At 47.5% G+C, this 27,999-nt stretch overlaps 1 long non-coding RNA gene across 1 annotated transcript; it reads left to right on the forward strand.

Annotated features, from left to right (window-relative positions):
• The first annotated feature begins 5,330 nt into the window (after window positions 1-5,330).
• LOC118636486 lies at window positions 5,331-27,990 on the forward strand. The gene is made up of 4 exons (XR_004960658.1): window positions 5,331-5,439; window positions 6,595-6,726; window positions 8,349-8,486; window positions 27,879-27,990. It is a non-coding gene; the product is annotated as an uncharacterized LOC118636486 (long non-coding RNA).
• The last annotated feature ends 9 nt before the right edge of the window (window positions 27,991-27,999 follow it).

A 27,999-nucleotide genomic window follows, 5' to 3' on the forward strand; every position in this document is an offset into this window, starting at 1 on the left:
CACAGGCTCTGCCCCTTGAGTGGCCAGATTAAGGAAGTAAACATACAGAGCAGCCAGTTGAATTTGAATTTCAGAAGAACAAAGTAATATTGCATGCGACATCCACTAAAAGTTATTTGTTGTTTATCTGAAATGAAGAATAATGGGTTATATTTAACCTGGCACCCCTACACATGGAAGGATGTGGAGGAGAACCAAGATCAACAGCCCCAGCAGAGCCCCCAGCAGATTCCAGCACCAGTTGTCATCCATGTGAGTGAGCTCTCTCTGATGTCCGACCTAGTTGAATTTTCATATGACTGCAGCCCCAGGTGACAGACTTCACAAGGAGCAGAAAAACACCCAGTTGAGCCCAGCCAATCCACAGAATTCTGACAGGTAAAAATGCTATTGCTTTTGTGGTTTTTGTTGGACAGAAATGGATAAGTGAAACGTGATTTTGGTGAACTCTCCCTCTTCTTCTGTTGCATGTAATCCTTGGATAAGATAAGGATTTACTGATCCTTGAAGGTTTAATAGGACTTTGTTAAAATTTTGGCTATGGCCTGTGGGTGGGTTTATGTGTGGGAATAGATTTTGAACATTTCTTTGATTCTCTCTGGAAGGGATTCCAAGAGAAATTTGCATGATGTATGCTTTTTCATCTTGTTCTCAGAGTTTAGAAGTTGATTTAAATCACTTTCCAAGAGACAAGCTCCACTGCAATTATGCTTGTTGAGGGAATAAGAGGGTATTGATACAAACTGATCCCTGTGAGACACAGAAAGCCATGTCCTCAGAAGGTAGTTTGGTGGGTATGCAATCAGAACGACAGGTATTTTTTCACTTTGAGAAAGGTTCCTCGAAGGTGTCCAGAAACACTTTCTCCTCCTATGCCATAGGACCTATGGGGATAGCCTTACAAGGAAGCCACGATTCTTCTTCTTTTTTTAAATATTGATTTGAGAGAGAGAAACATCGACTTGTTGTTCCACCTATTTATTCATTCATTGTTGCTTCTGGGGGTCGAACCTGCAACCTTGGCATATTGGGATGACACTGTGACCAACTGAGTTATCCAGCCAGGGCGAAGCCAGTATCCTTGAGTACACTTATACAGAGAGAAGATAAATATGCATAGCAGTCCTTGACTTTTCTACCTGTCCCAGTGCAGCACTGCCAGTTGTATAAGTCTGTCTAATTCTGCGGCTCATTAGTAGGAAGCCTTCTAGCCTTGTGGCAAGTCTAAGCGACATTGTCCAACATCTCCTTGTTAAGGAACAAAGTCAATGTGCTGTTTCTCTCCTTAATCTTTTGTCGTACTTCTTAGATTGTTCTGAGTTCAGAAGTAGAGAAGTGTTTTTGGGGGCTCCCCAAACATTTTGAAGCAAGAGCATAAGAATAGTGGAGAGCCTGCAAGACACAGAAAAAGGGAGAAGAGCTGTGGATCTATTTTTAGACCCATCACCAGGGCAGAGTAAACCACGTCTACAAAAGGGCAGCTTGCTCCAAGAGCTTTAAAGGGAGAGGTTCTGGATTGTGCAACATCATCCTTTCAGCCTCACTAATAAGGTAATTGAGTCTCAAGATAGACAAGGGGGTGTATAGAGAGGTTAGATATGTTTGCTCATGGACACCCCTCCACACGTAAGATGTCGACAAAAGGTCACTGCCACCAATTCAATGCCACCAGGAATACCCATTCCCGGGAGCAGAGAAGGGAGAGAATTGACCTGAGTGAAAGAGCTAAAGTAAAGCAGCCTAAGTATTGCAGGGTTGAGCTCAAGTCTGGGAAACACAGCTGATAGTGTGTATCACAGAGACAAAAAGGAGGCTGGCTTATACAGAGAGAAGTTGCAGCTCCCATTCCCTGATTGGTCCATTCTATGCAAATGAGGACTCCAAATCCATATATTTTGGTTGGTCTAAATACCACTGCCTTGATTGGCTGACTCCCGGCATTCTGATTGGTTGTCGTGGAGCCCCTCTGATTGGTTGCTGAATATGCAAATGAGTACATAAGTGCACTGCTCTGACTGGACAGGGAAGGTCTCCGATCCGCTGGCAGAAAATGCCAGGACCTTATTTTGAAGGGTCCGCTCATCAGGCAGGACCACAGTGTGGGAGGCCTGGAAGTTCGTCAGCATGTGACATGAAGTGTGCGCGAGAGGACTCTGTATATAATGTCTGCCAGAGTCTAGTTATGAATCGGGGTCCTGTCAACCACCACAATCTCTGTTGACAGGTATATTCTTTCTCAGTTGAGAGAGACAATGTAGGGAATGGAGGATGAGAATTTTCCAGAAAAACAACAAAACACACACACACAATGTATGGTTCAACTGACTAAGTTTCTGCCCACTAAGTGACTGTAACATTTGAAGCTTGAATCCCTGAAAGAAATCTTGAGAGGAGATTTCTTTAATGACCTTTTTGGTGTATGTACCTAGATGATTTAGTTCCATGATGATGGTCTCCGAGATACCTGCAACACATAACTAAGAGTACTTAGCACGGCCTGTGATTTTACACATTCACTCTCTTATGCGAGCTCATTTCCAAGACCCCTAGGGTACCTCCGTGGGTCTGTGTACTGAGAGTACTCCCTTACTGTCTCTTTAAATCAAACAAAATTCTGGACGACAAGGCGCATGCTCTGTTCCAAAAAACTGGGCAGATTTTCGCCAATGGCCTGGGTCCATTCTTGGCAACCTCAACAGCTAAGGTGTCTCGCTCTTGGTTATGGGCGGAGTTTGGGGAGGGTGGAAGGGTGTGCAGAAGCATTTCCGGTCTGAGCGTCGCGGGTGCCATAGAAACCTGACGTCAGCGCGGCGACCATGACGACTTTTTACAAGAGACGGACGTGCCCTAGTGAGTTCAGCAGGTCCCACCTGCAGGTGTTTGGGACTCAGCGGAGGTTGGGTGTGCCCACGGTGGGGCTGAGCCATCCAGCGATGTCGGAGGACAGAGGGCATCCAGATCCAAGTCACCTCTGTCCCGCTTTGGGGTTCTGGGGGCTGGCGGCCCCGTTGGTAAAGGACTGCGGTCCTGCCAGGCCCTGCCGAGCGTGGTGACCTGCCCCAGGGGTGCCCTGCAGCTACTTTCCTTCTCAGCTGAGGGCCAGGGCGCGGGAGGTCAGACCTGCCAGGGCTCTCTCTGAGCCCCAGCTTCCCCCTCTGAGAACCGCGGAGGAGAATGCCTAACGCACAGGGTCGCCCTGAACGTGCAGTGATGACACGTGAGGAAGCCCTGGGCCCAGAGGTTGTTGCGGGATCCTGATGCCCGTATGAATTCAGGCCGCTGCTTACTCCCGTTCAACTTTGCTGTTAGGGGATAGAGGAGGGAAGGAGAAGAGGCTCTGTGAGAAGCCCGTGATAACATCTGGTTGTGAGCATCACTGCCCACGTGTATTCGTGTCATCGTCACTAACCCAGGACCTAGCACGCCAGACACATAGTGACCCCGGTAAAGCATAGTGATGCTGGATCTGTCTCTCCCCGTGCGGGTCCTCATGCCAGTGGCCGCATCCTGTCAGGGGTCTGAAGGAGGCGGGTTCCGAGAATCTATCCCCATGGCTGCTGAGGCTTCTACTCCAGATTCAAGGGCAGCGATCCCCGGGAGACCCCCAACACCTCACATCCGCAGTGGGACAGGCTGGCCATCTGGCTCGTGAGTTCATAGATCTGATAACAGCATCTAGTGCAATCGCTCCTGTGAGGTTCACCAACCAGCCTCCAAGTACAGAAGCTGCCTTGATCTCATGGGAGTGGGGCGGGAAAGAGGTTTAGCCTGTGGAATGTCATTCCATCAGCAGCTACCTGGTTTGTGCTAGCCCTGAGGCGCATCTTAAACATGTCCTCTTTTGTCTACAAGTAATAAACTGTCCACCCAGAAGGAGGAATGTGATCTTTAACATGCACTTGTTTTCCCTGGGTAATATTCAGTGATTTCCATGGCTCTTTTAGATGTGTGTTGAAATAGGCATTTGGTTAGAAAGTCTTCCTAAATATTTGACATTGTTATATAGTCTCTTCCCCGGTCGGCATCCATTCTATAATAAAAAAAATTTTTTAGGAAGTCAGGATTTTTCAAATATTCCTTTTCAATGTCAGTTAAAAGAAATTTTTATTTTAAGTAATAATTACTTTAGCATGTCTTATACTGATACCCAGCTATTATCTCCTAGAATAACCAGATACTCTTAAATATAGTCATGTTTACTTTTCCAGTGCCTAGCAGTTTCAGTTCTTTATTACCTGGCCTTGCTCCCCTTCACCTTGCTGTGTACCCAGGCAATCACTGATCTTCTCTCACTGTAGATTAGTTTTTGTGTCTTAGATCTTTATTTAAATTGAATCAAACTTTTTTGTTTGTTGATTTTGGTCTGGCTTCTTTCATTTAGCCTATTGAGATTCGTCCATAGTTTGCATGTATCAACAGTTCATTCCTCTTTATTGATGCATAGTATCCCAGTATATAGAAATTCTACAATTTGTTTGAAATTTGTTGTTTTTTAAACGAAAGCTCCAATCAACATTGGTGTATAAGTTTTTGCATGGGCATGTGCTTTCATTCTCCAGGGTAAATTCTTAGGAGTTCAATGGTTGAATCAGATGGTAGATGTAAGATTACCCTTGTTATGAAACTGCCAAACTAGTTGTACCATTTATCATTGCCACTAGCAGTGTACATGACTTTTGCCCTCCACAACCTTGACAATGCATGGTATGGTCAGTCTTTTTATTTTTAGCAGTTCTCGTGAGGATAGAATGGTATCAAATTTTAGTTTTAATGGATAATACCACACTACCTTGATTATGGTAGGTTTATAATGAGTCTTCAAATCCTGGCACTCTCCAACTTTATTTTTCTTTTTCAAAGTTATTTTTCATAACCTAGGTCCTCTGCATTTCTACATGAACTTTAGAATGGGTCTGTTGATTTCTTTAAAAATATTCACTAAGATTTTTATTGGGATTGCATTGACTATATAGATCAATTTGGGGGGAAGTGATATCTTAACAATATAGAGTCTGCTGAACCACCAAGATAGTTTTCTCTCCATTTATCTAGATTTTCTATAATTTTTTTGAGCAGTGTTTTGTAGTGGTCAATGAACAGGATTTGTATATCTGTAGAGAGATCATCCATAATTATTTCATACTTTTTGATACTATTGTAAAAGGCATTATTTGCCAACACAATTCCCAAATATTATATTTTTACTGAACTGTCAGCTGTCCGATGTTTAATAACAACCATTGCATGATCTTTTTGGTCAACAGCACAGGCTATTCTAGAATTGAAAAGATACTTGATGCGCAACATGAATTTGACTGTGTTTTTATATCAGTTTCTAGGCATTATTGGTAATGTGCTGATACCAGGGAGAATAATGTCACACAGAAAATTCTACAGGTCATCTCCAGAAAAATCCATCACTCAAAGAAAATACTTATGGTAATTTGCAACTTGATATGTGTGGTTAGAATTGAACCAGCTGAATTGTGTCGGTTTCTTTTGTCCCCCTGCAAATCCACCTCAATGAATTCCTGGGATCTTGGATGGTGAGACAGATAGAAGGAGAGGGCATGTACGTATATGAGTAAGTATATTTGTATGTGTGTAGATTGTGGAAGCTGCCAGGAGTCATTCTCGTGAGGAATACTGGAGTTGAATTACTGTGATAAATGTCCGTCCTATTTAATTCCTAGTACACCATAGGAACCAAATAACAGTAGTAGTAGTTGTTTTTTTCCCAGCTTCACTTAGCTAGCATGGTTACCATAGTGAGTCCTGACTGTAGTGGGGTTTGGCCCAGATTGAGCATCATTTTATCCTCTAGCCCGAATCACCTATTGCTATATGTGTCAAATATTGCTTTTCTGGTTTTCTCATTCTTTATTAATTGAAATTTGACTGGAAGTAGAACTTTCTCTTCTCCTTATTTATTTATTTATTTATTTATTTATGTCATTATGACTCATAGGTTTCTATTCTGCTCTAAGTGTAGCTATCTGACACTATAATGATTTACTTTGATGCTCAAATTGTCACAGAATTGGCCAATGAAAGAGCCGTCAAGTTGGCTGCTGTTTCCATTTGACATCTCCTTGGGATTCTTTGGACATGTACTTTGTTCTCTGAGACTATCTCCAAATTTATAGAAAGGAAGTAATGAATCCCACCTCAGAGCATCTCTTTGAGGAACCGAAGAGAAAAAGTCTGCAACTAACACAGCCTACAACGTGTGGCATCTAGTGTGCCCTCACCCAATGTTAGTTCCCATTCCCACTTTGCCTCTTCATTCTGTCAGTGTGATACCTCTGGCATTACCATCATAGCCTGACTACCAGAGAGAACACTGGGACATGTAACAGCCAACAGGGACGAGCCCACATTTCCACCATGTGTGAGCTTCAACGTCACTGCTGTGAGGGGAGGGTCTGTGTGCTCAGCTGGGGAAGAGGCAAAGCATCATTGCACAGCTTCTAGTGAACTGAGTGGGACAGGAAGCACATCCTCACCCCTTTCCCTGCATTTCATGTGCTTTCCCATCCTCTCACGTCCCTCTCTGTTCCATGTGCTGTCTTTTCCCCTGACTCTCCCTTCTAGTGGAATGTCAGAGAAGGGTGTGGAGTCTGGGCCCCAGAAGAAGGAGCTGTAGACAAGAACCAGGAGTGATGTCAAGTGTGCTAGACGGTTCCTGGAGCAAGAGTGAGGAGTCCCATCATTGGGACTCTTCAGGTAAGTCACTACCCTTTCCTTCAGCATCTTCTGTACAGCAGTATAACAATACCCATTGCTGTTGACCGCCCAGGAACATTGCGGAGTTTAAGTGTGATCCCATGTAGGAAAACAATCTGTGGTTGTGGGAAGGAGGGAAGAACCGGTGCACTTTCGAGTAATTACATTAATGGAGCCCCACCCCCACCCCGGATACCAGGAAACTCTACATGATAGACGTGAAAGTAATGCTACACAAATGTTAGCTGTTTAGGTCAGGATTTCTCCAAGTGTGGTCCTCAGAACACTTCACTGAAATTGTCAGGGGGTGCTTGTTACGGTAGCAGATTTGCCCTGGCCGCGTTGGCTCAGTGGTGGAGCCTCGGCCCGCAGGCCAGTGAGTCCAGGGTTTGATTCCGGCTGATAGCAGGTACCTCGGTTGCGGTTCGTCCCCTGCCCTGGTCGGGGTCGTGTGGGAGGCAATCAGTCGATGTGTCCCTCTCAGGTCAATGTTTCTCTCTCCCTTTCTCTCCCTCTCCCTCCCTCCCACTCTATCTGAAGATTCTGAAGATTAATAGAAAAAATATCTTCAGGTGATGAATTAAAAAGAAAAAAAGATAGCAGATTCCTGGGCCTACCTATGCTCTGCTGTATCCAAAACAGGGTGGTTGGGTCAGAGATGTGCACATTTTGAACAGTTTCTCCTGTTGGTTGTGCTACTTATCCAAGTGTGAAAAGCACCTCTGTGGAGCAAGGAACTGTGGTTAAATTTTTTAATCTTTTGGGGTTTAATATTGGTGCCGGCTTCTGCATCTCACCTTTAAATATATGTGTCTGCTCCCAGCCGGTCGGAAATGTAATGTTAGAGTAGGTAGTTCTTTGATACATATGAGCAGGGCAGAGAGAGGACAAACTGACCAAAACCCCTGCTCAAATAAACTAGGGAAGGTGAGAACAGAAAACAAAAACAGCCGTCAGAGTTAGACAAGAACAGGGAAATGAAATGCAGTAAAGTCGACTCCCAGCACCGAAAGGACAGTATCTTGCAAGACATCAATAAGCGCAGGGAATTCTAAGAAGCGCACCAGCTAAGCAGACCCAGGAAATTCCAGGGAGCCCACCAGCTGAAGGACAATGGTGTAGGAATATTAGGACAAATTGTGGGAAGGGCAAACATAAGACAGAAGCCGGGACCTAGACCCATTCGGGGCCCTCGAACCTCATTCACCTCATTGGGGTTTGCCCCTCAGAGAGCCCCACGGATGTACTGTTGCTTGAATAAAGCTTCGCCACTTGCTGCAATCACCGGCTCTCGTGTTGAAATCTCTCCTCCGGGAGACGAGAGCCTGGTCTTGCTGATCCCCAGCACCGCTGACAGTTTCAGTTCTTCCTTTTTCAGTAGTATTGTTCAGTGTTTCACACGTGAGGGACCGCACTCATTTCCCAAGGCGGCCATAACAGAGCACTGGGGGCTGGGTGGCTTCAACAAGAGAAATGTGTTGTCTCCCAGTTATGGAGGTGAGAAGCCTGAAGGCAAGGTGTTGCCAGGGCCATGCTCCCTTGAAACCTGTCGGGGGAATCTCTCTGTGCTGCTGCCAGGCTTCTGGTGGTTTGCTGACAATCTCTGAATTTCTCGTTTGCAGCTGTGCGGCTCCATCCTCTGCTTGTCATCACATGGCGTCTTCACGTGGCTGTCTTCCTATAAGGACACCACTCCCGTGGGTTCAGGATGACCTCATCATAACTAATTACATCTGTGACAACTATAGTTCTAAGTAAAGGTACGGTCTGAGGTCCTGGGGTCACGACTTCGACGTGTCCTTGTTTGGGAGACACAGTTCAACCCATAGCAGCCGCTGAAGTAGTTGCCGGAGACGTAACACAGTGAACAGGACAGTGCAGTGATCCTGGGGAGCTTTCCATTTAGCCTGGGAAAGCTGGCAGTGAGCAAGTACACACATCAGTAAGCAGGACCATTTTATATGGGGATGAGTGCTTTGGAGAAAATAAAATTTATTGAGTAGATAATGACGAGGACTGTGATTCGTAAAGGTGGTCCGTACAGCTCCTTCTCAGGGCGTGACACTTGAGCTGACTACTGAGTGACAAGCTTTACTGAAGTCACATGACGACTTTTTCTAAAATTATCAAAACTGTAAGAATCTGAACTTACATATATGTATAAAAACTGTAGCATTTATTGTTCTGATCCCGTGTACCTCACACTGTTCTAAGTGTCTTCACATATTAGTTCAGTTAATTGTCAAAACAAAAACCTGTTAACCTCAGGACGAAAGTTCACAGTGAGAGGTAAGAAACATTTATTTGAGATACAACAGAATAGCTGTTGTGAGGGTCCAGAACGAGTCACCCCAAGATGTGCCTCCGTGGTATGCAGGTTGTTTTCAGCTAAAGGTAATACCGGCTTCAGGCTCAAGAGAAAGTTCTGCCTGTCCCTTTAAGTACCTAGAAGAACTTGAATCTCATAGTAAGAGATTATCAGCCTTCACTCTTTGACCCACCTATATGGCAGGGAAAACTTGTATTTACTCAACATCTCTTCTTCTTATCATCCTACAGTAACCCTTTGAAGCCCCCAAGGTGCATTAACGTATCCCTAGTTCAGAATGCCTTATATACCTCAGTCCCCCTCTCTAGCTCTGAACCTGTGGTGCATGTGGGGATCTCTGACTCTCTTATGTATGTGGGATTCCCACACATACATATGTACTAAATTTGGTTAGTTTCTCTTGCTAATCGCTCTCATGTCTATTTGTACGTTAGACCAACGAGAAGAACGTCGGAGGTAGAAGAAATTATCTTCCTCCCCACACTCTTTACAAAGCACTGATTCAGGCAGAAACCCAAATCGTGTTCTGATTAGGAGATGAAAGCAAGGGGTATTTTATGAGAAAGGGAAGGGAACGAATTACACGTGTCAGCGTAAAACAAATGGGCAAACCTGTAGAGAAATTTTATAAGAGTGTATTTGAGCCAAAATGACGACATGTGCCAGGGAGTAAGATGTCAAATGCAGTGGAGGCAGGGCAGTTTTGCAGTTTCTTTTATGCATTTGAAATTGAGGAGGGAACATAAGAAAGATTACAAGAAGGTGGGAGAGAGCAAGGTGCAATTGCATTACAGGATAATAAACAAGATTATATGCCCTCTTAAGGGTGCTCCTGCCTTGAGGGAAGGGTATTACTTTTGGCATTTCAAGGTGTGTTAACCTAGACGCACAGAACAATGGACAGGGCTGGCTTAAAAACCTTTCAGTAGCCCTGACTGGTTTGGTTTAGCGTTTTAGAGCACTGGCCTGCGGACCCAGGTTCAATTATGGGCCGGGGCACGTGTGTGGGTCGCAGGTTTCCCTGACCAGGGCAATGGAAAAATATCCTCGGATGAGGATTAACAAAACAGTAACCACAAAAACTTTCACTAAAGAAGTTACAGGCCTGGCCCTGACTTGTCTGGCTCAGTTGGTTGAGCATTGTCCCTGCACTGGGTCAGTTCCTGGTCCGGGCACAAGCCTGGGTGCGGGTTCTATCCCCAGTAAGGGTAAAAGAAGTTATAGGCCTGGGGCATGATTACTCGCCATGACCTGCCTAGTTAAGAGTTTATGATTAAAAGGTTTGAGCCGGCGGGAGATCACATCCACAAGCAAGGCCAGTGTAGAGCCAGATGGCTTTATTTCATACGCCTGGGTGCAGGCGGGCTGACTCCTTAACAAAGAGCCCAGCATGGATATCTCTTTGTTCTCTGGTTTTTATAGGCCCAAACTACAGAAACTAAACAAAACAAAACAAAACAAAACAAAAAAAACTACATTTAAAAAAAAACACCCACGTTTTCTTGGCATCGGGTAACTGGTGTCAGGACTGAGACAAGTTGTCTCAGGTAAGGAGTCTGCTTCAGCAGAGGTCTAGGCCATCATTAATCTCATTCTTTTTAGGGTCCCTTCAAGTTTCCCAGGGCCACCATTAACCCCTTATCCTTATGGTTCCTCGGGGTGTCAGTCCCAGGTGTTTTGAAAACTGCTCCGGTGTTTACGTGCAGGAATAACTGGTCGGCGTGGAGTTTAATTCTGTTAAAACATTATTAACCCTTTCATTCAAACCTTATAATGATAAAAAAGGGAAAAGGGCAAAGTTTCTCTTTGTCTACTTCCTGCAGGGGTGGGGTTGACGTGGACTCCTAAAAAGCCTATCCCTTGCAGTTCCCATTCTGCAGCACATGTTCCACAGCTTCTTGCTGGGGTGTCTTCTAGTTGGGGGCTAACCCCTCCATATGTGACCCAGACATCAGGGACCTTTGTGACCCCGACGGCCCCCTTAAGCAGTCACATGGATCAAGGTTGAAGACAGGTTTTGCTATTTCCTTTGTCATAACATTTCTTAAGACCTCCCCCGATACTCCATTCCTAAGTTCCCAGTTCCATTGGGGCCCAGGTCTATAAGGATTCCCCTGAAGAGTCATAACCAGAAAAATCAAAGTCCCCATAAATGCAAGAGTATTATCTGGAGAGGCCTGAACCGTCCATTTTGCTTTTCCCCCCTCAGCCGGGAATGGTGCTGCCAGATGGGGATGCCGTTGACCTTGATATCCCTTGGTGCAGGCAGGGTGACAGTGGATAGTCCCTTCCAGGCCGGAGTTAGTCCCTGGGTGGTGAACTTCTCTACGCACATCGATTCCCCGGGCTGGAAGGGGTACAGAGAGTCTGAGGTGGGCACAGGCAGGCATCGCAGACATGTTTAGGGACAGCTTTCTGGGTGGACTGCAGGGCCTGCAAGAACTGTAAGAGGTGGAGGGGGAGCAGAGTGGTCCAGTATTCACCAGTTTCTAAAGTAAATTTGGTTAAGGTTTCCTTCAAGGTCCTTGTTCATGCGCTCTACCTGCCTGGCACTCTGTGGGCGGTAAGCACAATAGAGCTTCCAATTTATATCTAACCCCTTAGAGATATCCTGTGATGTCTTTGCTATAAGGGCGGGGCCATTGTCTGCTCCAAGGGTCAGGAGTAGCCTAAACCTGCTACTCCCTTGACTACATCCCAGACTGTTATTCCATTACCAAGGGCACGCTCTCCCTCTCTCAGTGTCCTGTTTTGTTCTCTTCTTGAGTACTCCTCCAATGTCCTGTCTTTCTGTAATAGGTATGTCCCTTTCTTTTATCCTTTCTTTTTATTTCCTCTGCATAATTCTTTTTTAACTTGCATAGACCCTCTGCAACTTTCCTAGTTCTTCCCCTGACATGAACCTGAGAGCTTGCTCAATCTATCTGCAGTCTGCACACCCCCCAATTTTCCTTCTCCTCCTCCCTATTCAGACCCACACATTCCTGCTTTCCTCCGCCTTCTCCCTTTCCCTGTGACCTTACTGGACACTGCCTGCCTCTCAGGAGTTGAGTAAGCTTGGTATAACCTAGGTGGGTAGTCTGGTCATAATAATAAGTCTAATGCCACCTTGTATTCAATATCATTTTTCTAATTATCTTGGTCTGAGTGCTTTCAAACTTTATTGTTTATATTGGCATAAAAAGCTTCCACCCCCCACTGTCTCCCTTCCCAGAGTGGGGGATGGTGTTGACATGCAGGTTTAGGTGGGAACACGGGTAGCAAGACAGCTGGTCTGAAAAGTCCCTCCAAACAGATTAGGCACTACACATGAGTAAATCAGACTGGATCAAGGCAAAGCCCCCATCTTTAGCTAGGAAATAATCTAGTGTAATATGATTATCTATTACCATGCAGGCAAGAGAGTCGAGGGTTTTGAAAGAAGCTTGAAATTTTTACCTGTATTTTAATTTATATTTTCCATGGTGGTGGTTATGTTTTTTGCTGTTATGCCATCACAAGTGACTCCTATTATGAGGTGTCCCACTTTTCTTTTTGTCCTATGATGGCTTCTGGGCTCAGGGCCTGATGAAGTTGAATTAGGGATGAAGAAGTGGATTAGGGTATTGGCTGGGGTGACATATCCTATTGCCCATAAGCCATCCTATTTTTCTGGGTTCAGGCATTGAATAGCAATTGCTCTTCGGGGAGCCGCAATGTCTAGTGCACCTAAAAACATCATCCCCGCTGGTAGGCAAAGCAGCCCAGTCATATTTGGGCCTAGGGAGGTGTTTGATACACCCACACAGTAAGGTTCCAAATATTAAACCATGATAGAGGGAGGAGAGGGCTAGTGCCATCACAGAACTACATCCTGGATAGTGACTAATTTTTTTGGTATGATTTTTTTTTTTGGTATTGCATCAAGTCCCTCTGAGCTTGCATATATAAATTTTTATTGTAGGGGTTAGGCATATTATGAATAGTTAGTTTACAGACGCCCCTCACCCCTCATAAGGTTATAGTGAGAGATAGTATACGTGGTGTCTATTTTCATGGTCTGTATTCATACTGAGAATCAAGATCAAGGGAGTTTTTATTTTTCTGCTTCACAGGTTTCTGTCCTCCCTGAGATTGCCTTAGGACACCTGTGTTTATTGATTGACAGGTGTACCACCCTAGTCAAACTCCCCACTAGCACTTTTCCCAGAGCAGGCCACGCCCAGCTGGCAAAGCTGAGCACTTGGTGCCAGAAGCGAGAGCCCCTCAGGGCTCGCCCCCCTCCCCAGCCTCCCTGGGTCATTGAGAAAACTGATTAGAGTAGTGGTATTTCAGTGGTGGCCCACAAGGGGAGGAGGGGTACTAGGGGCTTTTGTTAGGACAGGAAGCAGATTGGAGGAAACAAAGTAAAGAATGAGAGTGGTTGATGGGGAGAGGAGTAAAGGTTAAAGTAGCATGGAGGTTAGACAGAATGTCCCACCCTAACAAGGGGGTGGGGCAGGCTGGTAATGTAAGAAAAGAGTGGAGAAAGGTAGAAGGAGCCTAAAGAACAAGGGAGTGTCTGGGTTGCCCTGGGTGGTAATGTTTGGCTGTCGATTTCCAAAACTAAAACCCCAGAGTGTGGAAGAGGTCCCCTGAACTTGGGGAGGGCAGAGTAGGTTGCCCCGGTATTAATTAAAAATAAAATTGGCCTGCCCTCTGCCATCAGAGTTACCCGAGGTTTGGAGTTCGAGGTGATGATTGGGGCGTCCGTTCCTGGGCACCTTCAGTCTTCAGGTGCAAGGCCAATCAGATCAAGGCCCAGACTTCCCAATCTGCCAGCCCGAGGAAGGGATGAGGACCAACCCTGCGCAGTCTGTCCACAGTCTGACTTCCAGTGGGGCCTCCACATTGAGGACATGGCTTAGGCAGTGGTCGGGGGCTGGGGCATTGTCTCGCCCACTGGCCAGTCTGATTACATTTAAAGCAGGGACCTGGGGGTCTGCTGTGCTGATCCTGGTGGGAGTCCTTTTTCTGTCACCTGAAGGAAGTTTGCTGACCCCTTTGATTAGTGGAGGCTCTGATGGCAGATGTCAGCATTTGGAATTCTGCTGTTCTTTGCTGTGTAGCCTCTTCATCGCGATTACTGAACACCTTAAAGGTTAGATTTAGAAGTTCCCCGTGAGGGGTTTGAGGGCCAGTTTTAAGTTTTTGTCCGGGGCCCACTGAGAGAAATCTCAGGTTTATAGTGGCAGTCCCTTCTGGGCTAGTTATTCTATCTTCTCATAGCTTGTGTAAGGTGGGGCAAAAGGTTTTAGGGTTTTCATTCTTTTCCTGGATGATTTCAGAGTAAGGGATCCTAGTTTGTATATATTTGGGACAAATCTGAGAGAGAGAAGGGGACATAAACTCTGACAGTCTCTTCAGTTCCCGCTGCTTCTCTCGGGCGGGCATTCGGAAACGGAGGCCAAGGTCGGGGGCTGGTAGGGACCAGAGATGGGTCCTGATCGCGTGTGTGAGCCAGAGTAGGAGGTTCAGGGTGGGGTGGGGGCCCACAGATGGGGCTGGAGGTCGAGGGCTGAAGGAGGAGGTGGTGAAGTAAGATCGCTGGGGCAAAGGAGGAAACAGAAGAAGTTAGCGTGCTGTCTTCAGAGGGTGCTTTGGGAAGGTTAGAGTGCAGCAGGAAGATCTGGGAGGGGAGCAAGAGTTGCATAAAAAAGGGTGTGATCTGAGTGCAAAAGGATCTGGATGTACAGAACCTCAGACCATTTTCCTTGCCTTCGACAGAAATTGTCTAGATCAGTGAGAATGTTGAAATTGAAGGCGCTGTTCTCAGGCCATTGTGACCCATTGTCTAATTTGTATGGAGGCCACGGAGTGTTGCAGAAAAAAATGAGTCACTTGGGCCATAGGTCCTGAGCGAGCCCTAGGGTCTGTAGATATTTGGGAGACATGCTAGGAGTGTTGTTGAGCGTTTCCCATGTTGCGGTGTGAGATGTCGTGGCCTAGCGGTCCGACGGATACACTAGTGGAAGGAGAAGGCATCCCCGCTTCTCCCCTAGAGTAGAGAGATGTGCAACTCACCTATATCAGGCGTCCCTAGATATACACTGAGCTGAGGGAACCTGGTTCCCGTGGAGCTTGTCCCGACCAGCGCTGGATTCTTGGAGGGAAGATCACACAGGAGTGCCCAAGCGACCTGGCTCTCGTGTCCCGGGCGGGGGATAACGAGACAGCCCAGAGAATGAGACAGGTAGACAATAAACACTCACCAGTAAATTAGTGACCTGTGTTGATGCTGGATTGGCAGGAAAGGTGTGAGGTCCGGTATCCGGCTGAGGACCTGATCCATCCCCGTCCAACAGGAAGCCCAGAGGACTATGGGAGGCCACTGGTTGCCCCCTGTGTGGGATCCTCACAGGCCTCCAGGGTTTCTGCACCAAATAAAAGGTCTGAGCCACAAGCAAGGCCAGTGTAGAGCCAAATGGCTTTACTGCATACGCCTGGGTGCAGGCGGGCTGACTCCTTAACAAAGAGCCCAGCATAGAAATCTCTTTGTTCACTGGTTCTATTGGCCCAAACTACAGAAACTGAAGAAAACAAAACAAAAAACCCTACATTAAAAAAAAAAGAAAACACCCTGGCCGGTTTGGCTCAGCAGTTAGAGCATCTGCCTGCGGTCCCGAGAGACCCGGGTTCGGTTCCCGCTAAGGGTGCATACCTCGGTTGCAGTTTGTCCCCGGCCCTGGTTGCTTGTGCGGGTGGCAGCCACTCGATGTGTTCCTTTCACATCAATGTTTCTCTCTCTCTCTCTGTTCCTCTCTCTCCCTCCAACTCTACCTGAACAAAAAATGGAAAAATGTCCTCGGGTGAGGATAAAAAAAAAAAAAAAAGAAAGATCTCTTATCTTTTGAGAGGACCTGGAGGGACCTGGAGAGGATTATGCTAAGCGAAATAAGCCAATCGAAGAAAGACAAATACCACATCATCTCTCTTATTTGTGGAATATAGTGAACAAAGTGGGCTGATGAACAAAATAGACCCAGAGACATAGAAAGGAGTATGGTTGAGACTGACAAACCTCAGAGTAGCGGGATGGGGGGGGGTGGATGAGATGAACCATAGAACTTATATGCATTTGTGCATAACCAATGGACATAGACAACAATGCTAGGGGGTCTGCGGGTGGGGTAGGATGGGGAGGAGGGGGTCTAGGGGGGGAAAGGAGAAACATCTGTAACAAAAATAAATTAATGAAAATTGGAAAAACAAAGAAAACAAAAAACAACAACAATAAAAATAAGAATTTATGATCTATTACAGCACCCCCTTTTCTTCCACACATAATAAAACCAAGGAATTTCTATGGGTGGTAATCTACTAAGGACGGATTTCTATTGATTCAGATAATCTGACATAGTGATGCTCATTCTACAGAAGGCCTTCAGTTTTCATTCCCATAGTCATAATGTCTGCTTTTCTGTTACCTTTGCAGAGTTGTTTGCAATACAGTGCTGCTTTAAGTCCAGTCCAAAGGTTATTTTGCCCAGGTTGAACATTCCAAGTATTTGAGGAATAAAGCTTGCAAGGCAGTTCCTTCCGGGTGGCAGATCCAGCTCCATTTTGCATTTTTTTTAATCCTCACCTGAGGACAGTTTTTGTTTTTGTTTTTGGTTCAGATAGAGTGTGAGGGAGAGAGAGAGAGAGAAAGATCGACGTGAAAGGGACACATCGAGTGGTTGCCACCCGCACGACCCAACCAGGGCCGGGGACAAACTGCAACCGAGGTACGTGCCCTTAGTGGGAACCGAACCCGGGTCTCTCTGGACCACAGGCCGATGCTCTAACCGCTGAGCCAAACCGGCCAGGGCTCCAGCTCCATTTTGAACTGGTTCCCTTTATATAATTTTTTCCACAGACCCATGAGGTAAGGACGATTGTTTTCCCCATCTTACACAGGAGTAAACTGAAGCACACAGAGTTGTTGTAGTTGTTGTTGTTTTTCACCATTCCAGGGCTCAGAGCGAGCTGCCTATCCCAGTTGTGCTGGCATGTTTATAACCCCATAACTGATGGTTGGTACATTCTTGGGCTGCTCCATAATTGAGGATTGGGAAAGTCACTGTGTGCCCCATCTGAACCCGTTGAGTCAAAATAACCTCAGTAAATGGAAATACTCCCCGAACCAAGAAATTGTTGGGAGCCGGCTACCTGTCTGACAGAGTCCACGGAGCCTGGAGGTCTTGAGTCAGAGACCCGACCTTCCCCACAGTCTCAAGGAATTAGCCTCGCACTGTGTTTGTGCAGCTCAGGGCTAAGTGCGACCAATGTACCTTGAAATACCTGAAATACCTGGGTGTTCCTGTTCTTCGTAAGGCAAACTAATTCTATAGAGCATTGCAGTGGCCCTGGACATTATATCAAGAGGATCCTATTGTCTGTAAGGTATGAGAGGCATGTAATAAAGGATATCGAGGCTGATTCCGAAGACTCTGTCACAGGGGTGTTTGGAATCAGACGCCGGCTGGCCGGCTAATAAACGGCTCTTATTTGGACTTCAATTCTCTCGTCGTCTTTCTTCTACTCTGGCGTGCCACAACATTTGGAGGCCCCAGGGCTGATCTCTGAGACCTAGGGATCAGTCGTCGGCCAGCTTTGCTCTCTATTTGACTTTAATTTGGCTCTGGCGGTCTCTCAATTCTCTCACGCCACAACACAATGTGTCTACAGTAGAATCTATAAGTGATGTAATGTCTGACCATTTTCCTTGTGTCCGTCTAAGAACATCCAAACCTGTAGAGAACCTTTACAAAACTTTATTTGAGCTAAGCAGAGGATACTCCTAGAAGCAAGATCTCCACAGACGGAGAGAAATGCTTAGGAAAGTAACAGTTTGCAGTTTCTTTATGCACTTGATATAAAAGACGGAATGGAAAGAAGATTACATCAAGGTGGTGAAACCAAGTTTTGGTGTTCTGGTCTGGGTTTGTTGTCTTGCAAAATCAAAGAATGAGTTCACGGACAAAGGGGTAAGTGAAAACAAAGTTTATTTGAAAATAGACAGACTCCCCACAGTGGGAAGGGGCCCAAGTGGGTGGCCAATGAGGCTCCTGTGTCTAGGGGTAGATATATGCCTTGATAGCTTCCGATTGGTCCTTTCAAGGAATTTTGCCGAGGCAACACCCATACATTTTAAAGCATGTGTTTCCCATCTGACTGGGTTTAGCCCTAGGTCATCTAGCTCTAAATTCCTATGAGCCTTCTGGAAAAAGCATATGTGAGCATGACTGATTTTTAAAATCTTGCCCTATCAAGTGAATTGGGGCAGCGTTGATTAGCAAAGATATATATTGTCCCGTAACGTTCCCTAGCTGGAAGTGGACAGGTTCTGATTCAAAAACAAGCATTGAGCCCTGGCCGGTTTGGTCAGCAGATAGAGCGTCGGCCTGTGGACCAGAGAGTCCCGGGTTCGGTTCCTGCTAAGGGCACGTACCTCGGTTGCAGTTTGTCCCCGGCCACGTTGGGGTCATGTGAGTGGCAACCACTCGTTGTGTCTCTCTCACATTGATGTTTCTCTCTCCCTTCCTCTCTCCTTCCCACTCTATCTGAATATAATTGCAAAAAATTGTCCTCGGGTGAGGATAAAAAGAAAACAACAAGAAAACAAACAAACACAAAAGCACTGGTTATATATTCCTGACATTTGTGCAGAAGCTTTACTCCCAGGGAAGAGACAATGTAGTCGGGTGTGGTTAAGAAAAAATTAAGTACTCCAGGTATCCATAGGGGCCTTAGTGGCTTCCCTTTGTTTTTCTCTCTCTCTCTTTTTTTTTTTGTCAGTTTCAACTTCTTCCACACTATTAGTGAGGCGGAAGGGAAACACCTTTGGAGTAACCCTATGCTTGCTTTTGGTGTCACCCCCAAATCCAACCTTGGTTTTCTTTAATCCTTTTTAAGGTCACCTGGTTTTCTTTTCTTTTTTTTTTTTTTTTTATCCTCACCCGAGGACATTTTTACACTGCTTGTTCAGACAGAGCGGGAGGAGAGAGAGGAAGAGAGAGAGAGAAACATCGATGTGAAAGGGACACATCGAGCGACTGCCACCCGCACGACCAACCAGGGCCGGGGACAAACTGCAACCAAGGTACATGCCCTTAGCGGGAACTGAACCCGGGTCTCTCTGGACCGCAGGCCAATGCTCTAACCGCTGAGCTAAACCGGCCAGGGCAGGTCACCTGGTTTTCTACAACAGAAACATGCTCTCTAGTTTTGCAGCAGAACTCATTCAGCAATCCTGTTGCCTTGCTCCCAGAAACCAGTAGGTATATTCATTGGAATAACTCAGAATCGCCACCACTATATTCTTTCACAGTAAATAAAATTCATTTGCAAACTCATCAGGGTCCCAAAATAGGAACTATACGATCAATCTCCATTCCCCTCTTGCCTGAAACAAGCCTTTCAGTTTTTTGTGGGTTTGTTGTTGTTGTATAATTGACCTGTGCTCCTTCCAGGAGCTTCTACTTTGCATTTCTATAAATGGGGGCTGTGGGTTTCTGGCCTTGGAGGCACAATTTCCCCTGTTGATTTTAGTTGTCTTTTGAGATCTGTAGAGTCCGAATCAACCTCCAGATATACCGTGTACTGGTTCTGTCTGTGTGCTGAGCTCCAAGTCATCTCAAACTTACCCACTAGTCTCAGCCTTCCCTTCCCGTGGTCCCATCCCTCACTGCCTCAGCTGCCTCTATCTCCTCAGTGGGAGGTAGCAAAACCAAGATGGGATAACAAGATCATTAAGGTTATGTGTTCTCTTGCAGGCTTTAGAAGGAGGAATATGAAAGGGTCATTTCAAAGGAACATCAACCTAGACGCACAGAAACAACGGACAGGGCTTGCTTAAAGCAAAGATAAGCCTTTCACTAAAGAGGTTAGATACCTAGGGTGTGAGTATCTACCATGAGGTTCCCGGTTAGGAATTTTTGATCAGATAACCCTGTGAGGTTACTTTCCACACAACTTCATTTTTGGTCTACACTTATAAAAACCAAAACGAGCCAATACTTTTTTCTTTTAATAACTTGTTTACGTGTACAGTCAGTACTATATGTTTGGGGTTTCGCAGGTGAAGCAATTAGTGACTGAAAGAAGTAAAAGTATGCATACTTACAGAGTGACAGAACTAGGGTTTGGACCTGGTCTTCTCTCCAGACCCACACTCTTAACCAGTACTTTGAGGAAGAAGAAAGAGACATTTCTTGAGCTATCAGCCCATGGTGCGTGATGTTAGTTCAGGGCCATATCATTTAGGTGGAAAGTATGCTTCAGTAGGTATTTCCCCATATACAGAGGATATTTACTTAAGAAAAGAGAGAAGATCATAAATGTAAAACCAGAAATGTAATAATCGTCACAGTTACTCTGCATTAGACAATTTGGCATTTTCTCTTTCTATTTTGTTGTAGGCTTGTGGTGGGGAGTGTCTCGGTGTGGTTTTAAGTTTAATTTCTCTGAAATCTTGAATTCACCTAAATGGCCTCCTGTCTTTTTTTTTTTATTATTATTTATTTATTTATTTATTATTTTTTTAATCCTCATCCGAGGACATTTTTCCATTTTTTGTACAGACAGTGTGGGAGGGAGAGAGAGGAAGAGAGAGAGAGGGAAACATCAATGTGAAAGGGACACATCGAGTGGCTGCCACCCGCACGACCATCCAGGGCCGGGGACAAACTGCAACCGAGGTACATGCCCTTAGCGGGAACCGAACCCGGGTCTCTCAGGACCGCAGGCCGACGCTCTAACCACTGAGCCAAACCGGCCAGGGCTGGCCTCCTGTCTTTTAAATCTTCCACTTATTTGCTTAACAAAAGGGTCTTTGTTCTGTGGAATTTGAACTCTAGATTCCAGGTTGTATCTCTGTGTGTTTTTTATTCTGTCCCTCTGGTTTATTTTTTATTTATTTATTTATTTATTTATTTATTTATTTTTATCCTCACCCGAAGACATTTTTTTTTTCATCCTCACCCGTGCACATTTTCCCAATTTTTATTCAGATAGAGTGGGAGGGAGAGAGAGGAAGAGAGAGAGAGAGAAACATCGACGTGAAAGAGACACATCGAGTGGCTGCCACCCACATGACCAACCAGGGCCGGGAACAAACTGCAACCAAGGTACGTGCCCTTAGCGGGAACCGAACCCGGGTCTCTCTGGACCAAAGGCCGTCGCTCTAACCGCTGAGCAAAACTGGCCAGGGCCCGAAGACATTTTTGCATTTATCTTCAGATAGAGTGGGAGGGAGAGAGAGAAAGAAACATCGACGTGACAGAGACACATCGAGTGGCTGCCACCCACACAACTCCAGCCGGGGCCAGGGACACACTGCAACCGAGGTACGTGTCCTGAGCGGGAACCGAACCCGGGACCCTCGGGTCCGCAGGCCGAAGCTCTAACCGCTGAGCCAAACCGACCAGGGCTCTCCCTCTGGTTTAAATTGGTGATTACATGTATAAATCTTGCTCAGTTTCAGTTTTTTGGGAAAGAGAGCCTCAGCTGTGTTGTACTTCCCTTAGTGTTGCATACAGTAGAAAACTCTGGACATCCTCTCGTCTCTCCTCCGGAGTCGTTGATATTGATCACTGGGTTCAGGGGTTGTCACCAAGATCCATCCATTATGAAGTGTGCCATCTACCTTTTAACTCATGCTTTTTGTAGTCTCTTCCAGATTATTGCCTAGATCTACATTTCATTCAAGGTTGTAAAAGGGTAATGTTTTGCTTCTATACCTGCCTCTGCATTTATTAGCTGGGTTTTATGAAACAAACCTCCTGTCAGCAACTACAAGGTTGCCCTGAGGTCCACGCAGAAGGGAGGGTGAACACTGAATTGTTTCGCAGTATTTCCAGTTTCCAACACAATGAATTGTTTTCTTGGGACCCTCTAAAGGTGGACAGTACATTGGTTTTGGTATTGTGTTTAATTTTAGAGTGTCATCCTAAGCTCCAGGTGTTTATATATTTGATGTTTTAACCCTTAGCAGACATTAATATTTTCAATGTTTAAATTGCTCCGTCATTGGCCTGTGGGGGCTTCTTCAGGTTAAACTTTTGTCTTTGACGTGCTTCCTGGTATGAGCCTTTGGTCCTGACTCAGCTGGTACAATCCCTCCCCTGACTTGCATCAGCTGTTGTCTCCAAGGAAGCTCGGTTCCTTTTAGGGGAAATGGTTTTAGAGGATTCAGTCTGGGGACCAGAGATGCTCATTGCCCTTGAGGCAGTCGTTGTCTCCCTGTACCTCAGGGATGTTTCCAGTCTCAAGTAACAGCTTCCAGATTTCAGAGGATCTACAATGTCCTCCTCAGGAGGAGGTTTCAGGGAGCAGCCTCGACCCAGGCCCCCAACCCCGCCTCGGAGCTACTGTGCCCTCCGCCTCCCGCCCGGCCCTGCCACACTTCTCCACCCCTGGCTGGGCCTCGGAGCGCCCCTGCTAGGATTCAGGGTCGGGAACTACAGTGTTATTTGTTTGTTTGTTTTTTTGTTAATTGTCAATGGGGATATTTTTTCCCATTGAGTTTTAGAGGGAGTGGGAGGGAGGGGGGGAGGGGGAATGAGAGAGAAAAACATCCATGTGAGAGAGACACATCGCTGGTTGCCTCCTCCATGCACCCCCACCCAGGAGGGGATGAAACCTGCAACCCAGGTACGCGTCCTGACTGTGAATCAAACCCTCGACCCTTCGGTGGGGGGGCCAGCACTATAACCAGTGAGCCACACTGGCCAGGGCGGGAACTAGGGTGTTTGTCAGGGCGGGAGCTGTTGCCTCCCCAGGCCCAGGGCGCGGCTTCAGCTGAGGTCCAGCTGGAGACAGAAAATCCTGCAGAGCTGCAGAGCTTCAGCTATGGCCCTGGCCAGTGTGGGCCAGTGGCTAGAGCTTTGGCTCAGGCACCGAAGGGTCGCGGGTTTGATTTCTGGTCCAGGGTGCATGCTTGGAGTTTTTTTTTTTTTTTATGAAAAGTATGGGAATATCTGCAATCAGGTGAGATCCCGAGACTCTGTATACCAGGTATATGGCCACCTGGTCTCCGTCCTGACTGGCAGGGAGAGTCGGGCTGAGGAGAGGGGGCTGGTCTGTAACATGCTCTGCTCTGCTGTGCAGCCAGACGAGTCTAGAGGAGACAGGGAGACAGACTTGCCCCTCGCAGCAGCAGAGAAAGCCATGTGTCTGAGCTAGAGCAGGAGTGACCAGTATATTGTCCATTCAGAGGGCCTGTACACTGCACGGTCCCAGATAACGTGCTGGTTTCTGCCTCGGAGGTTTCCAGCCGTACGAGGGAGACCAGGTGGAGGCGGAGCACTGGGTCTGGCCGGGCATGAGAGGCAGCGAGACTGTACCTGTGAAGCTGCTGAGGTGCCCGTGTATGGACAGGGTAGGTGCTGACCCTCACTCGTCCCGGGTTCTCCTTGGCCTGAGGAGACTCCATGTTCTTTCTGAGAATGGTGTTTCCTTGAGGACATCATTGGAGATGGCCCTGGTGTGCTGTTGTAGCTAAGTCCCAAGTTGAGTACTTTACCCAGAAGTACTCCATGTCCTGATTATGGGCAGTGAGTGGAGTGGGGTTCAAGACTTGGCCTTGCTCGTAACACCCGGTGTGGTTTAGGGCATGCAGGCTGGCACTGCGGTAGGGGTGGCCACGTGCCTGGGGCGCTGGCTCTGAGGTCCCCGTGCACTGCCGTCACCTTCAGGGCATGGCCTCTGCTCCGAGAGCAGGGTCCCCACCCCCCTCGAGATGCCCCGTCATCTTGGGTCGTGGGGCCCAGGCGAGGTGAGGCCGTGGTCACCGGGCCTTTCTGTTCTGGGGCCAGCCGGGGTGGGCTGGTTGGGAGAGGCTTTCTGGACCCTGTACTCGCAGGTCTGCATTTCCAGCCTCTGTGCAAGAAACAGGGTGATCGAGGATGATCTCTTTTCCACCTTGGACTCTCTGAAGCTTCCTGAGGGGTACGTGCTACGTGGGGAGAGCCTTGTGCGTGACCTCGGTGAAGAGGTGGTAAGGGGACCCGCTGCTGGCTCCAGGGAGGGGAGGCCGGCTCAGGTGTGCTTAGACGAAGCCGAAAGCTGGCCGTCCACATCCCAGGTGGCGCGATGGTTGGAGGGAGGGCATCTCCTGGAGGGTATTCATGGTCCTCCTGCTTCATCAGCAGTGGAGTTCAAGTCTTCCTCTCGCCCTCAGTCTGACCTGGGTGGTTTGCTTATCTGGTGGGCTTTATAGCTTGTTCTTTACCCCGTTGGCTTTCTGTAGGACACACTGGACATAGTGAGTTCTTAAATGACTGAACTTCCCGTTCAGTGTCCTTGTGTGGTGCCCTGGTGGCCTCCACCTCCAACAGGCATGTTCGCAAAGCACAAGGGGCTTCCCACCATGAACAACAGCTGCCCTTTCCTCTGCCCCCTCCATCTGCTTTTCCTCCTTAGCATTTCTTTCCAGTGAGCTCCCTCCACAGGGTCCTTAATTACTCCATCGATTGTCTCGCCTCCCCACTAAAACAAAAGCTCGTTTTCTGCCGCATATGGAACACCTGGTTTTGTGTCGGAGAACTTGGGAGCGGCTCTAGGAGGGGCAGAACGGCAGGGATAGACTGACTGCCCCCTCAGGCCGTGGGCGTGGGGTGAGGCCAGCCTGGCACTGTCCTGTCCAGTTGACAGGTTGAGATAGCCTGGGGAGTGCGTGAGTTTGTGTGGGGCTTGGGGGTACAGCCTCTTCCCATTGTTGCACTTGGGGTACAGGGTGTGTTCGCACGGTGCAGATGAGGACAGGTAGGTGGACCTGTGGTGCCCCGGCCACTACTTCACCTGGCTGGTCTCAGGGTGACCCTCCCACATGGTGACCCTTTCCCGTTGCTCCCACCACCTCTTGTATTCCTGACAGCCCTGCCCAGCCCCCGAGACAGCCCATGACCCACAGGGGCACCCAGAGGCACTGGTCAGCAAGAGGTCAGCAAAACGTGGCTGGTGTGGCCTTCGAGGTGTCACAGCACACGACACGAGTGTCACTTGTGTTTAAGGCAGCAGGGTTGGTTAGCTACCTGAAGCCCATTTGACGATGGGGCACCTTTGAAGAATGAAATCAAGAAGAACAACAACAACGTTGTAAGCCCGGCCGGTGTGGCTCAGTGGATTGAGCGTAGTCCCATGGGGTGAGAGGTCCTGATTTCATTCCCAATCAGGGCAAGTGCCTGGGTTGCAGGCTCGATCCCCAGTAGGGGGCGTGCAGGAGGCCACCGGTCGATGTTTCTCTCTCACAGCGATGCTTCTGTCTCTCTCTCCTTTCCCCTCTTAAAAGAAAAATCAGCCCGGCCGGTGTGGCTCAGTGGTTGAGCGTTGAGCCACGCACCAAGAGGTCGCCGGTTCGATTCCCAGTCAGGGCACAGGCCCAGGTTGTGGGCCTGATCCCCAGTGGGGGGCATGCAGGAGGCGGCCAATCAATGTCCTCTCTCATCGATGTTTCTATCTCTGCCTCTCCCTTCCTCTCTCTCTAAAATCAAGAACAAAAATTTTTTAAACATCAGTAAAAACCTATTTAAAAAAGAAAGAACGACAACATTGTCTGCCTTTGCCATGTGGCTGGGAGATGTGGGGACTACCCAGACTTTAACTGGGTGTCACTCAAGAATGCTGCAGGTAAAAAAGGAAGAAAGAAAGAAAGAAAATCTCTAAAAAGAAGTTTTAAAAAAAAAAATTGGCTGCCAAAACAACCTGACCTGTGCAGATGTGATGGCATTTCACAGCTTGTCCTGTGCAGTGTGAATGCTTACCCTCTGCTATAGTCACTGATGGCTTAGCTCAGGGACCACTCAGAACCCACTGGGGGACAGGTACTACTTACTTCCTTCAGTATTGGAGAATCCTGAAGTTCAAATCACATGTCGCCCAGCAGCAGTTTAACATAAGCTATCGTGGGCTTTTACTAACTTGCAGGCTCCAGCTGAAGGAAAAATCTCTTAAAGGAGAGTGTTTCGTGGCTCTCAGACTCTGGGGTTGGACCATTGTTTGAATCCCTGAACTTCTACCGGGGAGCTGTGTGACCTGGGCCAGTCTCTTAACGTCTTTGAGCCTTGGTGGCATTTGGAAAGTAACAGTCCCTCCCGCACGTGGTAGTGTGGCCTATAAAACGTGCAGTGTCTGGCACAGAGCAATCCGTAAGTGACCATTCGTCGTTAGTCTCTAAAGGGGTGTGCTCTGGGGGTGGAACCTAAAACACGGGGGTGAGAAGTTACCATGGCCTGCAGGCAGCGCTGCGTCCCGATGTTTGGGTTTAAATTACAGGAACTTTGAAGAACCCCTGGCTGTGGTTCGTGGTCTACCGAGCAATTTCCTAGTGATAATTGGTCTGACCAGAGGATCAGACGAATGCAGGTATTTTAATTCCCTGGTCAGTTACTTCTGTTGGAATATTAATAACTCTCACTGTCCGTGAATATCTCTGAAACAGGAGACATTCCTGTCATCAAGTTAGTGACCCAGAGTGCCTGCCCTGGTTGGAGCAGGCACCCTTGGCACTGCAGTGTCTGCACTGGCCTGACCCCCGGCACGGTCCAGCTGGGCAGGCTCCATGGGCCCTGCGCGTCTGCCCTGTCTTTGCTTCCCTCCCAGGACAGGGTGTTTATCTGTTCATGCCGAGGACCCCGCTGTGCCAGGACCTCCTTCCTCAGCTGAGTTTGCAGCCACCCTAGGCTCTAAGCAGACACGATCTGTTCGCTCAGCCTTTGGAGGCTGTGGTCAGAGGGAGCGTTCAGGCCATTTACCTGAATGTGTGTAGGGGAGGTGATCTGTCCCCTTCTCTTGTTCACGTTAGTAATTAATGCTTTGCTGTCACTTACTGAATGCCCTCTGCTTTCCACATACACTTCACACGTGTGCTCTCATGCAGTTTGGCCCCACACTCATGGGAGAAAGGTGCCCCCGTTTCTCAGTGTGAGGTGATGGCCTCTCTGGCGCTGCTGCAGCTGCTGGCTCTGAGGTGTCCTGGGGCATTCTTGCTGGGGAGCTGAGCTGAGCTAAAGGAACTCACACGTGTGGTGACCGTTCGAGGAACAAGGAAGAGGGTACTCCCGTCCACTCAGACGCAAGCGAGCAGAGTGAGAGAGAACGGGGCAGGGCCGGTGCCGGGGCCCGACCTAACTTGCCTCAGGTAGCACCTGTCAAGTGACAGAGACCACCGCACCATTTGACACTTGAACGTTCCTGCACTTCTCTAGTTTCTGTTTTCACACATTTCCCCCCTCCCACCATTATGTTGCCGCATCAGACTTGCCCACAGCATTAGTGATGCTCTTCCTGCCGGTGGCTGACTTGGTGACTCCCAATAACAGCCCTTCCCAGGGAAAAGCAGAGCTTGAGGTGACACTGACCTTCCCAGCGAACTTACAGGCTGACCACGGGAAAGGAGGACCCGGACGGAGCAGCTGTCACCAGCGTGTTCTGTGGCTGTGGCTGTGGGTCCCAGTGGTCCTGTCCTCATCAGCACAGCAGTCAGGGTTCAGTTTATCGGAAGCTTAAAAACAGTTGTTTCATACTGATTCCAGGGATTCTTGAGTATCCAGCCCCATCCTCCTGCTGCAAGTGAGGCCACTCTGCTCCCTGCTGTGTGGACTCTCAAGGACCTGGTGAGACCTGATGGGGAGGACAACCCCCAAGCTAAAATAAACCTTGGCACACTACTGACGTAGGCCAGCAGCTGATGTGTGTGTGTTACTTGTGGTGATTGAATGAACTTGGATCATTCTCAAACAGGAAAGGATGTCCAAGTAAAAATATCTTGTATCCGATGCCTGGGTGATTAAAAATAGTTTCTAACTGTGAATGTCTTTCTTAGGAAACTCAAGAAGACAACTTCCAAGTTTTTCTTCCACAGTGTGCAATGCTTGAGAGACTTAAGAACTGTGTGGAGCAAAAACCCGACATGCTGACTTTTCAGCCATTACTTGCAGAGGTAA

This window comes from Molossus molossus, unplaced genomic scaffold (genome assembly GCF_014108415.1).
Source record: "Molossus molossus isolate mMolMol1 unplaced genomic scaffold, mMolMol1.p scaffold_m16_p_2, whole genome shotgun sequence".
Classification (NCBI taxonomy): Eukaryota; Metazoa; Chordata; class Mammalia; order Chiroptera; family Molossidae; genus Molossus; species Molossus molossus.